The sequence below is a fragment of the Trachymyrmex cornetzi genome, unplaced genomic scaffold, assembly GCF_001594075.2.
Source record: "Trachymyrmex cornetzi isolate Tcor2-1 unplaced genomic scaffold, Tcor1.1 scaffold23, whole genome shotgun sequence".
In the NCBI taxonomy this organism is placed as follows: Eukaryota; Metazoa; Arthropoda; class Insecta; order Hymenoptera; family Formicidae; genus Trachymyrmex; species Trachymyrmex cornetzi.
In genome coordinates this window covers 1,793,017-1,803,637 of record NW_017296956.1, presented here as the reverse complement: position 1 = coordinate 1,803,637, position 10,621 = coordinate 1,793,017, and the positions used below count along the sequence as shown (strand labels likewise).

The 10,621-nt window shown below is 32.7% G+C and overlaps 1 protein-coding gene across 1 annotated transcript in view; it reads left to right on the top strand.

Moving 5' to 3' along the window:
* The first annotated feature begins 2,206 nt into the window (after window positions 1-2,206).
* The window catches only part of CtBP (C-terminal binding protein), a 53,315-nt gene continuing 44,900 nt past the window's right edge, over window positions 2,207-10,621 (top strand). Inside the window, exon 1 of the mRNA XM_018506974.1 lies at window positions 2,207-2,795. The gene's annotated coding sequence lies outside the window, so the exon portion shown is untranslated. The remainder of the gene's footprint in view (window positions 2,796-10,621) is intronic.

Here is a 10,621-nt window from a genome sequence, read left to right as displayed (position 1 = left end):
CTCTAATCGTCTTTCTACCCCCACCATTGCCATCAGCGGTCCATTCTAGATGTCGATGGATTTTACCATTCATAAGGTTATGGTACATAAAAAAATTTAGCGGTAAGACGTAAACAGTAGGAAAATCATATTGGATTGATTATTGCTTACCCTATGGCTTACTGTTTTTACAGTGATTGGTCCTTATATAGGGTGATTCAGAACAACCCCTTGTCCTCCTTGTAAAAACGTGGATTCCTGATTAAATTTTGAGATAATTTTTCCTTTATGAAAATTTTATCCGCTTACTTTTTAAGTTATTAAAAGATAAACAATATATAATATATATTAAAAGATAAAGTTAGCTAATTATGGGATGGGTCGTGTATAGAAGATAAGCAGGGACGGCGCACTCACCGTTCGACGTGAGCGATTATGAGGAGCACTCATGATCAGCTGTCATGGGATTAAAGAATCGCTAAGCACTAATTGATTAGTTTTCTCTGCTGAACGCAGCCATCGACACGAGATTGTTCTGAATCACCCTGTATATAGCGTACGCTGTTCATTAATCGAGCCACTCGGGTGTAGAAGAGTGCAGAAATTACAGTTATGTCAGCCAATTGGATTCTGTTATCAATCTAGTGGATTGCCTAATTGGCTGTTCCTACACTAGCTATACATAAAAAGGGATTCGATTAATGAACAACAGTGTATCTGGCGTATCTGTCGCTTTGCAGGACTCGGAGCGGAGAATTTTGCCCCTCTCTTAATGAAACCTCTCCGGAGAGATGTGGAACACGCGGTCTGCACATACTTTCTACGTAAAGCGAAGTTCTATATGAGTTTGTAACCTTCCACGCTAAGTTTTTAACTTTTGAACACTATATCTTCTATAATATTATAAATAATAATTAAGAAAAATGTGTGTTTTTAACATTCGTCTATGTGATTGTATTTTTTATAAAAACTTCTTAATAAATTACGAACGGCTAAAACTATGGATTATTACTCGGGGATATGTTCTTGATAATATACACATACGTCAAGGTCATTGACTTTTGAAGGGGTTGACCTTAAGTGAATATTTACTCTCTTCGAAGCGCCATATATTATTTCGAAGATTTTTCGAGCTGAACATGATTTAGTGAATTGAGATTAAATGATCTAAAAATCAATTTATTAAATTCGGACGTGTTACATTGATTTTAATGATCATCAATCATGTTCAACGCGAAAAAAATTTTCGGAGTATGTACTATTATATGGCACTTTAGAGAGAAAAAGAAGTGTAATTATATACGGTGTAATTATACAGAAAGTCCGAAATTCAAACAGTCATAACTTGATGAAAATAAGTCCGTATGAATTAAAATTCATATGAAAGTTCTTAAATTGTACTTTTATATATCATAGATTTGATTTAGAAGAATAGAAACAAAGTTTTATTTAGCTGTAAATAATGTTGAAGATAATAAAAAAATGCCATTTTTTGTACATTTCATCTCAATTTGCTCAAAATCTTGATGTGCTACATATAAGTTCTACCAATGACATCGTGCTTAGTGTGAAAAAATCTTCAGGATATGTCATTTCGGAGAGAAAAAAAGTGACTTTTTGTCGAACAGTGCAAAAATAAGATAAATATTTTAGAATAAAAATAACTAATGTATTACATGAGAGTGTTGTCAATTTTGAAAAATAAATTATTTATAAGTACTCTGATATGTAAATTCTATCAAGCAATCCTTGGAAAAAAAAAAAAAAAAAGTTTAGTTTATAATTATTAATCTTGATTTCCCTTACAAAAATATTTCACTATTTTTACCCGGCGGGAATGATCAGTTTGAATGGGGAAAATGGGTTCAATGAATATGATCCCGTTTTTAGGTCGCAAACAGGAACTTTCCGTAAAAACGAATGGTTAAAGCGGATCGCATACAAGTACATCTTGGGGTTCGTTCCGTTTCGCGCATGGTGTATCGTTTGATCTTTCTTTAATATTCGATGAAGAAGAAGGACAAAACGATATATGATGCGCACGATGCGTGGAACGGAACGCATCTCTTTAGCATGATGCGGTAATGTGTTGCTCCTGTCTAGTTTCTATGTGTGAATCATTCAGCGAATCGAACGCATCGTATTGTTCAGCCAATAGCATTCGGGTGCTCTCGGCCGTGTTCGGCCCTGCTCGGCCGGTGACGACGAGCATCGGGTGGCGCGCGCGAGTTACCCGGGGGCCGCCATTTTCCTCCAACAAGGGACAGCAGTCCGGAGCGTAGGTAGCGAGAATTTGTGTGCATTATTAGCGAATCGAATCGAGAGTGGTGAAACGTAAAACGCGAAAACTCTTTTCGTGTACGCTGCAAATCGTGTGCGATTCATATTCTACAGATTGTACAGAGACTGTAGTGTGCCCGACAGGATATTCGCGTGACTTTCGTACACCGTGCCGACCGCGGCGGTCACCCGGTAGACGGACGCCGTCGCCGTCGCACATTTCGGTTGAATTGACGAGCCGAGAAGATATTTTGAAGGAAGAGACGTGGGGAAGACTGTATACAAGAAGAAGGGAAAAGTGAGCGGTGGGAGAGAAGGAGAAGAGATAACGCGTGACCGTAGGGAAAGGAAAGAGACGCGAGGAGCGAGGTGAAAAAGGAAAGAAAGAGAAATAAAAGGGATAGAGACGTGCGGAGTGTGAATAATTTGGTGATTGCAGTGTGGTCGCGCGCAGTGAAAAATACTCAGCCATCAGCCAGTTTGAGGTGTTGCGACGCCAAACGGGGTATCGAGGGAGAGCGAGTCGCCTCCGACAGGTTAGTGCAGTGTACACGCAATCATGGCTTCTTCCTGCATGCGCGCGCGCACCAGCCAAGACAGTTGGCGCGCCTCGCGGAGCCGCGTATATACTTTAGTATAGTACGTATACGAGTTTCGAAATGTGTGCCTGTGCCTGCTGTCGACAGTGGTATCCGTGCTATCGGCGCCCGGTTGCGTGCGTGCGTGTGCCCGAGAATTTCGCGCACTTCTCTTCTGCGTGCATTTTCTTTGTGCCACATCGAGAGATGCGCGTGTTCTACTTTTTATGCACCGCTTCCCACACTGTACTTCCTTTCCTCCTGTATATTCACTATATTCTCTCTTCGATTCGTGTCATTTATGCTATGTAATTCGATCTGTCTAGTAATGTTATTGTTTACTTCATTTATCGTACGCATTCATTCGCTTTTTCGTTCTTACAAAATCAAACGATATTCTAGCGTACTGTCTTCTTAAGCGTGATACTAAAACGATCATTAATATCTCGTTGCTCTTGAATTCAAATCAACTTTAGATGTATTGAATAAGAGAGAATGTGAAATTAATAAGTGATGATTAATAACGGTTATCTTTCTCGCGACAATAAATACGAAACTCTCTCTACTTATATATGTTTCAAGTTTCAGTTGTAAATATTGAATCATATTGAATGATGAATAGTATTGGGCGATTTTTAGCAATCGTTTGGTACATGTACCAAAGTTATTATTGATAGATGTTGGTAGGATTGGAGCTTATTCTGATAACTGTTCAATTGTTACGCCAAAACTATTGGTTTTTTTTTTATACGTACGAATTTGATACTGTTTAAAAATTTCTTTTTAAAATATTCTAACCTGATATGTGATAGAAGAGACATAGAGAGAATAAGACACAGAATTAAAGGCTAGCTAAGTATGCCTCTATTACTAATGAACAAACATGCGAAAACATTCTAGTACAATTTGATTGCTATACCCGAATTACACAGAAAATCGCCTATTGTTAACGTATATTGGTCATAAATTTGAAAATCCATAAGTAGAGGGATATTTGCAATGTATACGTACTATACATATGTATACAAAATCTATTTTAAGTTTATATTGTAACTTCAGAAGGTGATTCGTTGACCATTTAATATCTAAAGGCCTTATTAGTAAACATAGTTTTAAAACTAATTGTTTTCGGGATATAGGAAGCTATAGAAATGTCTCTATAAAAAGCTATAAAAATTGTTTTCTTAAATATCTCAAGTTATATCTGACATAAATCCATAAATTTGAGTGATTGATCTATCTGAATGATTGATGTTACATACAACTTGAACTGTTTAAGAAAATTTGATTTTTTGAGAAATGAGATTTTCTATTTTTTTACTTTTTAGTAGACATCACAAACGAGCGCTATTTAGCTTTTGATTAAATACTTTGACGTTAATTGCTTTTTATATTAAATACAAAAAACAAAGGTATACTTCCTTTCATGCACAATGCGCATGATACGTCTTTTATCCTTATTTAATATTTAAGTAGTAAGGAAAAAAATAATGTATCACATGCACGTTATGTGTGAAACGAAATGGAATTCAAGAGTATACAAATATACAAATATATATTCTTAATCATGTAATCACAACAACCTACTGTTTGTGTCAAATCTGTCAAAATACGATCCACGCGATGACAGTTTTCTTGCAATACGAAGTAAACAAAGAAAGAACCGATAAGCATTACAGAAAAGGAGCAATAATTAATGCGTTCAGTACACCTTTTTTTTTAAGAATAGATATATATATATATATACATAATTATATTGTAATACAATCGTATTTTTTGTATAAATAAGTTATATAAGTATAAATAGAAATCGTGCATGCGCGCATGCATACGTGCGTGTTAAGTTGAAATCACACGATGCACGATTTCTTGAATGATTAGCTTGCATGCACAGTGTAAGAATATAGACGTTTTCACTCGACCGTGTTTCATTAAAAAATGGTCTTTTTAAAGTTAGGAATTCACATATTTTAACGTATATATATAGATATATTAAACGTAGCGTCTCATACACATAAAAAGTCTCAAAACTTTCCGTGTGTGAGGCATATTTATACTAATATTCAGATTTCGGATTTGAAAATGTTTCACATGAAAGGAAATAAGCTATGAAATAATGCATTATGATAATTACAGAAATCATGTATACTAGCGTATCGTGCTCAATGCATGAATGTATTTTTATATTATGCATTGGAGTAGGCGTAGCAGCGTTCAAGTTAATCATTCAAGAAATTGTACATCTTGTGATTTCACCTTTAAGCATTGATAATACAGGAAACATTGGCTGGAACATTATTTTTAAAAGTAATTAGTTATCGTTACTTATTATTGATTCTCAAAAGGAACTCGTTACTTAAAAAGTAACGCGCGATTCGTTACTTCAAACAATTTTTTTCCGTAAAAAGTGGTCTTATTACGACCACTTTTTACTTTTTTTAAAACGAAGATATGACGCCGGTCGATTTTAAAGAGATCTGTTAGTTCTATATTGTACCAAATTATAAGACCTAAGTGATACTATCTTTTTGTACCAAATTAAAAAGTAGAACCCAAGTGGTACTATTTTTATCATTTTCTTTACTCTAATGTATATATCATTTGTATAAAAGATTTGTATGAAAGATATCAACAGCTAGCGCCAAGTTATATTCCACGAAATTTTATGTATCATTTATATAAAAAGTTAAATGATCAAGATACGTACGAGATTGTTAAAAAAGATCCCCTAGCAGTTTTCTTTCTAAAAAACTGAGAGAACTACTCACTAGACAGAAGAGAAAAACGAATTTCTCTCCTCAAATATATAACAGACTTTATAACATAACGTGACAGAGTATTTAATACTCTGTATAATACTATTATTACCGGGGGTTTATGGTCTTCCAAAAATTCATTAGCCGGATGTCCCGCTTAGAATTATCTCGTCTGTAGACCACTATATTCAATTGCATTTTTACATAAAATTATTTATATGAGAACAACCAAATCGTTTAGTTATGTGAAAAATAGTTTCCAATTTGTTACTAATCTTGCACATATCTCATTATGTATTTGAGAAATAGATTTATAAAGTTATATTTAATAAAGATTTAAAAAGAAGTAAACTAGTAGAAAATGATAAAAATAATCAATTTATCTTGTCCTCCACTTTTTCACTTTTACTAAAGCTAGATATTATATCGTGGACATTTGTCATATTAAAAAGTGGATTGTGATCCACACAATTTTGGGAGGGAAGTTCTGCTCTATAGTATTTGGGCATTTGTGAAATACTGCTAATTAACTTTTGCATAATAGTACGAATTTTGATTAAGAAAACATCTCTACAAGAGTTGCGAGACAATTAGGATGAAAATGCTGGAAGGCTTTATCTCATTCAATTTCATATATGTATATGTATTTAGTGTGTGCACGCATATGATAAACTTCAACACACATACATATACTCCTAACCAATATTTTGCAAAATTTTAGATTTGAAATCATCTTTGAAGCTATTTCAATAGTATTAAGTGAAATTATCCACATTTTTTCAATGTAAAATTTTTATCGTGGTAGCTGTACTTATTCCTTGCAATTTGATGTTTTAAATGAAATTTATACGGGAAAGTTAAACAATAAATTGTAAACATTAAATAAGAATTTTGTTTTCTTAAATCGGTTTGCATTAAATTAAATACATACAGTTATGCAATTATTCATTGTATAATATGCATTACTGATATATATGCATTTTATTATAATTTCTTATAAAAGAAAAAATAACTGAAGTATATTGTTGTAAGGAATATAAGTTAAGCTAAAAATAGGAAGTACAGGTTACGGTGTCGCTGAATAAGCAACCGACCGACTGAGCAGTCGTATCGCCTGCTCTTCACAAGTAAGCGTTCAGCAAATTACGTAAGATCAGAAACGAGAGCTCATTTAAATGCCAGCTTACTGTTGACAACAAATAGTACACCTCTCTCCATGAGTATTTTTTCCGCGGGAAGAACGCTCATTTTTGCGAAATTGGATCGTGTAGAATTTGAAATCTAGCTCGAACCTTGTTTTGAAGTCATTATACTGTCGAGATAAAAATGGTGTATAGTAATAATAAATAATATTTGTTGTAAAATAAAAATGTAGTAACAAAACAATAATAATAAGTAATGATATTAGTAGAGTTATGAATATATACTGAGAAAAAAAAACTAAATTTTAATAAATATTTAATAAGTATTTATTTGAATAGTGCCAATTAAACATTTACTTATAATAAGTAAATAGAAATGATAATTAAATCAAATCATTTTTATACTAAATGAATATATCTTTATATTTAGTAAATATTTAGTTGGTGTTAATGATTTATTATTAAAATTTAGTGTATTTTTTCAGTGTATTGTAATATAGATATATAATAATAAAAATTAAAACAAATTATTTAAAAGTGACAATTTAATATTAACATATAAAAGTGTGTTAATATTAATAACTTTTAACAAAAATATTTATACAATATACACAAATTTAATAAAAACTAAGTGTTAATAAATTAAAGAAGTTACACAAGAAAACAAATTATTCTTTCATGTTTAGATATTTTCTGAGATTTTTATTTGTAAAAAATGATTTGACTGCTGAATAAAATAAATTTATAAATATTAATTTGTAATTAATGATGAATTGGAAAGTAAATGATTCTAAAATTAAAAAAATTAATTTTATGTTAATGTTTCATAATTGCAAAAAAGTAATTATAAAAAATTAATTTTATAATTAAAAATTGTAATTGTAAAAATTAACATATGAGATTATAGAATCAATAATTTCTATGTATCGTAATAGTTTGTGTCATGTGATATGATGTGCATCACGTCATGTGCTTCTTTTCATGGCATCTTATACACGTATGCATTTACACATGCACGGATCTGTTTTAACGTCGAGTTTATTACAAGCAACTATAATGAGCAGGGAGGAGGCATTATCATCGCAATTGCGAGTTAACTTTGTAACACGATAGCGCAAGTGTCGTTTTCCCAGTAATGCCGAAATATTTCGCTTTCCCTTTTTTATAATCTATTTACGTTATTATTATTATGTTTTTTATCTGATGTGTACGTTTTATATTCTTTTTAAAATCAATATTATATTTTTTTCGCAGTTCGGATATATAACTAAATGTGTATATTATAAAAAAATAGAAATAAAAAATATCTTAGAAAAATTCTTGGAAAACAATTATAATAGAAATGTTCAGAAAGTTTACATAAATAATTGATAGTAGTATCTATATGCTGTCATACTAACCGGGTAGCGATCACGTAACTTTTTCTTTAGAGTGGAAACATGAAAAGTGAAAATTTATATATATATATATGTATCTACATGTACACACATACATACAAAATATTTTCACTTTTTACATTTCCGCCCTAGTGAAAAAGTTACATGATCGTTACCCTGGTACAAGCATTTATCAAGATGGACAAGAAATCATTTTGGTTGATTCCTGATTATTATTCCAATAAAATGATTTCCAACAGTGAAAACATTGATGAAGTTGCAGTTTGGAAATAATTGACAATTGGCGAGATAACACTGATAATTTGCATAATGCGTAACAAAGTCGTCTTCAGTTTTGAACTTACCTGCTGTATAATGTAGCGTGTAACACTACGTGTTGTGAATAGAGTTCCTTTTTTGACGCATGCGCGATGAATGCAGTATCAGTAACGTACCTAATATGAGTAAAAAGATGAGACGTTGGTCATCCATACGCAATCATACATAAAAATTTTTTAATTTTATTGTGAGTGTCGGGTTAAATTTGTTTTGTAACATCTAATGGTTTTATTGCGTACAAGACAAAATAATTTATTTTCTACAGAATGACATGTTAATTATTCTTCGAAAGTGTTGTCATTTAGCCATGAATATTGAAATTCTGTAATTCAACGTTTCTTAGCTCTTTCACTTATAGAATACATCATGTAAAAATAATTATTAAATGTTATTACTTCGTATGTAACCTAAGATCTCCCGAAGATTCGCGCCAAGACGTTCGAGCCTGTAACATCCCCATCTCATGTATACATCACTATCCAACTTCTGTTTTAACCACGCATGCGCTAAAAAGGGAGCTCGATTCACAACACTGATACAACGAGGTTTAATATTAGATTTCCTTAATCTAAAAGCATCACAAAACTCATGAAGATTTAGGGAATGCTATCACAGGCCGTTGAGGCATAAATTGTTTTGTGTATAATAATACATTGAATATTCCGCGGAATAATATTGAGAAATAATATTAAACAATGATATCTTAAGATGAAATTATAACTATTTGATTTTTGTTTCATTAAATTTTGCATTTTTTCAAAATTAACTAGCAAGAGTTTTATTTCGAAATATATGAAAAATTTGATATAGAAAAATAAATATGCATACATATAGATATGCCAAAATGTTAAAATGCTATATAATATTTCTTTGAATGATAGTTGTATCGGAACAAGATCTCGAAATGTATCTACTTTTGTCTACAAACCAGATAAGATCAGTTGTGAATATAATCGAAGATAAAATCTAATTTTGTTAAGAAGATATGTTTCTTCTTCAGTGATAGTCATGGGCGGTATGTATACATCTATCCGCTATCCTATATATGCACTGAAAAGGCAACTCATTCAAATTATAGTGTTAGTTTCTCGACGCTCGGGTCCATTGCGCGTTATTCATGCACAAGCTGAACTTACTAACTTACAAATCTTAGTATCACAGACAATTCAAACATTATTCAATGATTATTTCCATGTCCCTCCAATAACGATATTCTTCTTTCTCTGCCTCTCTTTCTCCCTTTCCTCTCTCTTGTTCTTCGAGAGAAAATGGCTAAGATCACTCTGCAAAAATCTCACAAATTCATCATGTGATGCACTCTGTGAATGATATAGGGAAGATCGGGGCCAGTTGTCGTACGAGGCTAATTATCAAAATGCTTAGGTATAACTCAATCAGTGATAAAAAAATCGCTTTTTTTAAACTGTAGATTGGTAATATAATGATTTGTTGTGTAAAATAGTTTGCATCAAAAGCATCGTATTTTATGCTATATTTGATGAAGTTATATCTAAGCATTTTGACAATCAGCCTCGTACCTATACGATAACTGGCCCCAGTCTTATCATTCACCGAATGTATCACATGATAAATTTGTAAGATTTTTGGAAGATATAATAGAAGAAATAATAATAACAGAAGAATGTGTATAATAATAATAAAACACTTTAATAATCTTTAGAAGATTCGTTTTATACAAGGAAGCTGCAGAGATTATTTGTAGGAGTTGTATTTGAAATAGCTGAGAGAAAGTTAATAAAGAGATTCATTCATATTCTCTCTCTCTCACTCGCTCGCTCTGTAACGACAAAAGGCTCGTTATTTTGCATCTGAATTTTGCTCTCCCTATCCTTCATTATTTTTTACCGAGCAATTATGACGCGCGAGATTAAATCGGAAGGATGAGTGATGTACGAGAGGGAGGGTGAGTTAAGAATGGAAACGTTGCGGCCACAACTTGCGGGACTAAGGAGAGGGGGAGAGACAAAAATGTTTCCGTCTCGCGAGTATGAGTACGCACGAGAGTAGTTCTCGGAGTGAAAGAACCAAACCGCGCCATACCGCGGTTATTATCGATCTTGGGGCATCGTTACACTTCGCGTCCGGCCGTGTGCTTACGGGACTTGTACAAGTGCGCGAGCAAGTGCGACAGCGACGGTTGCAGTGGCGAA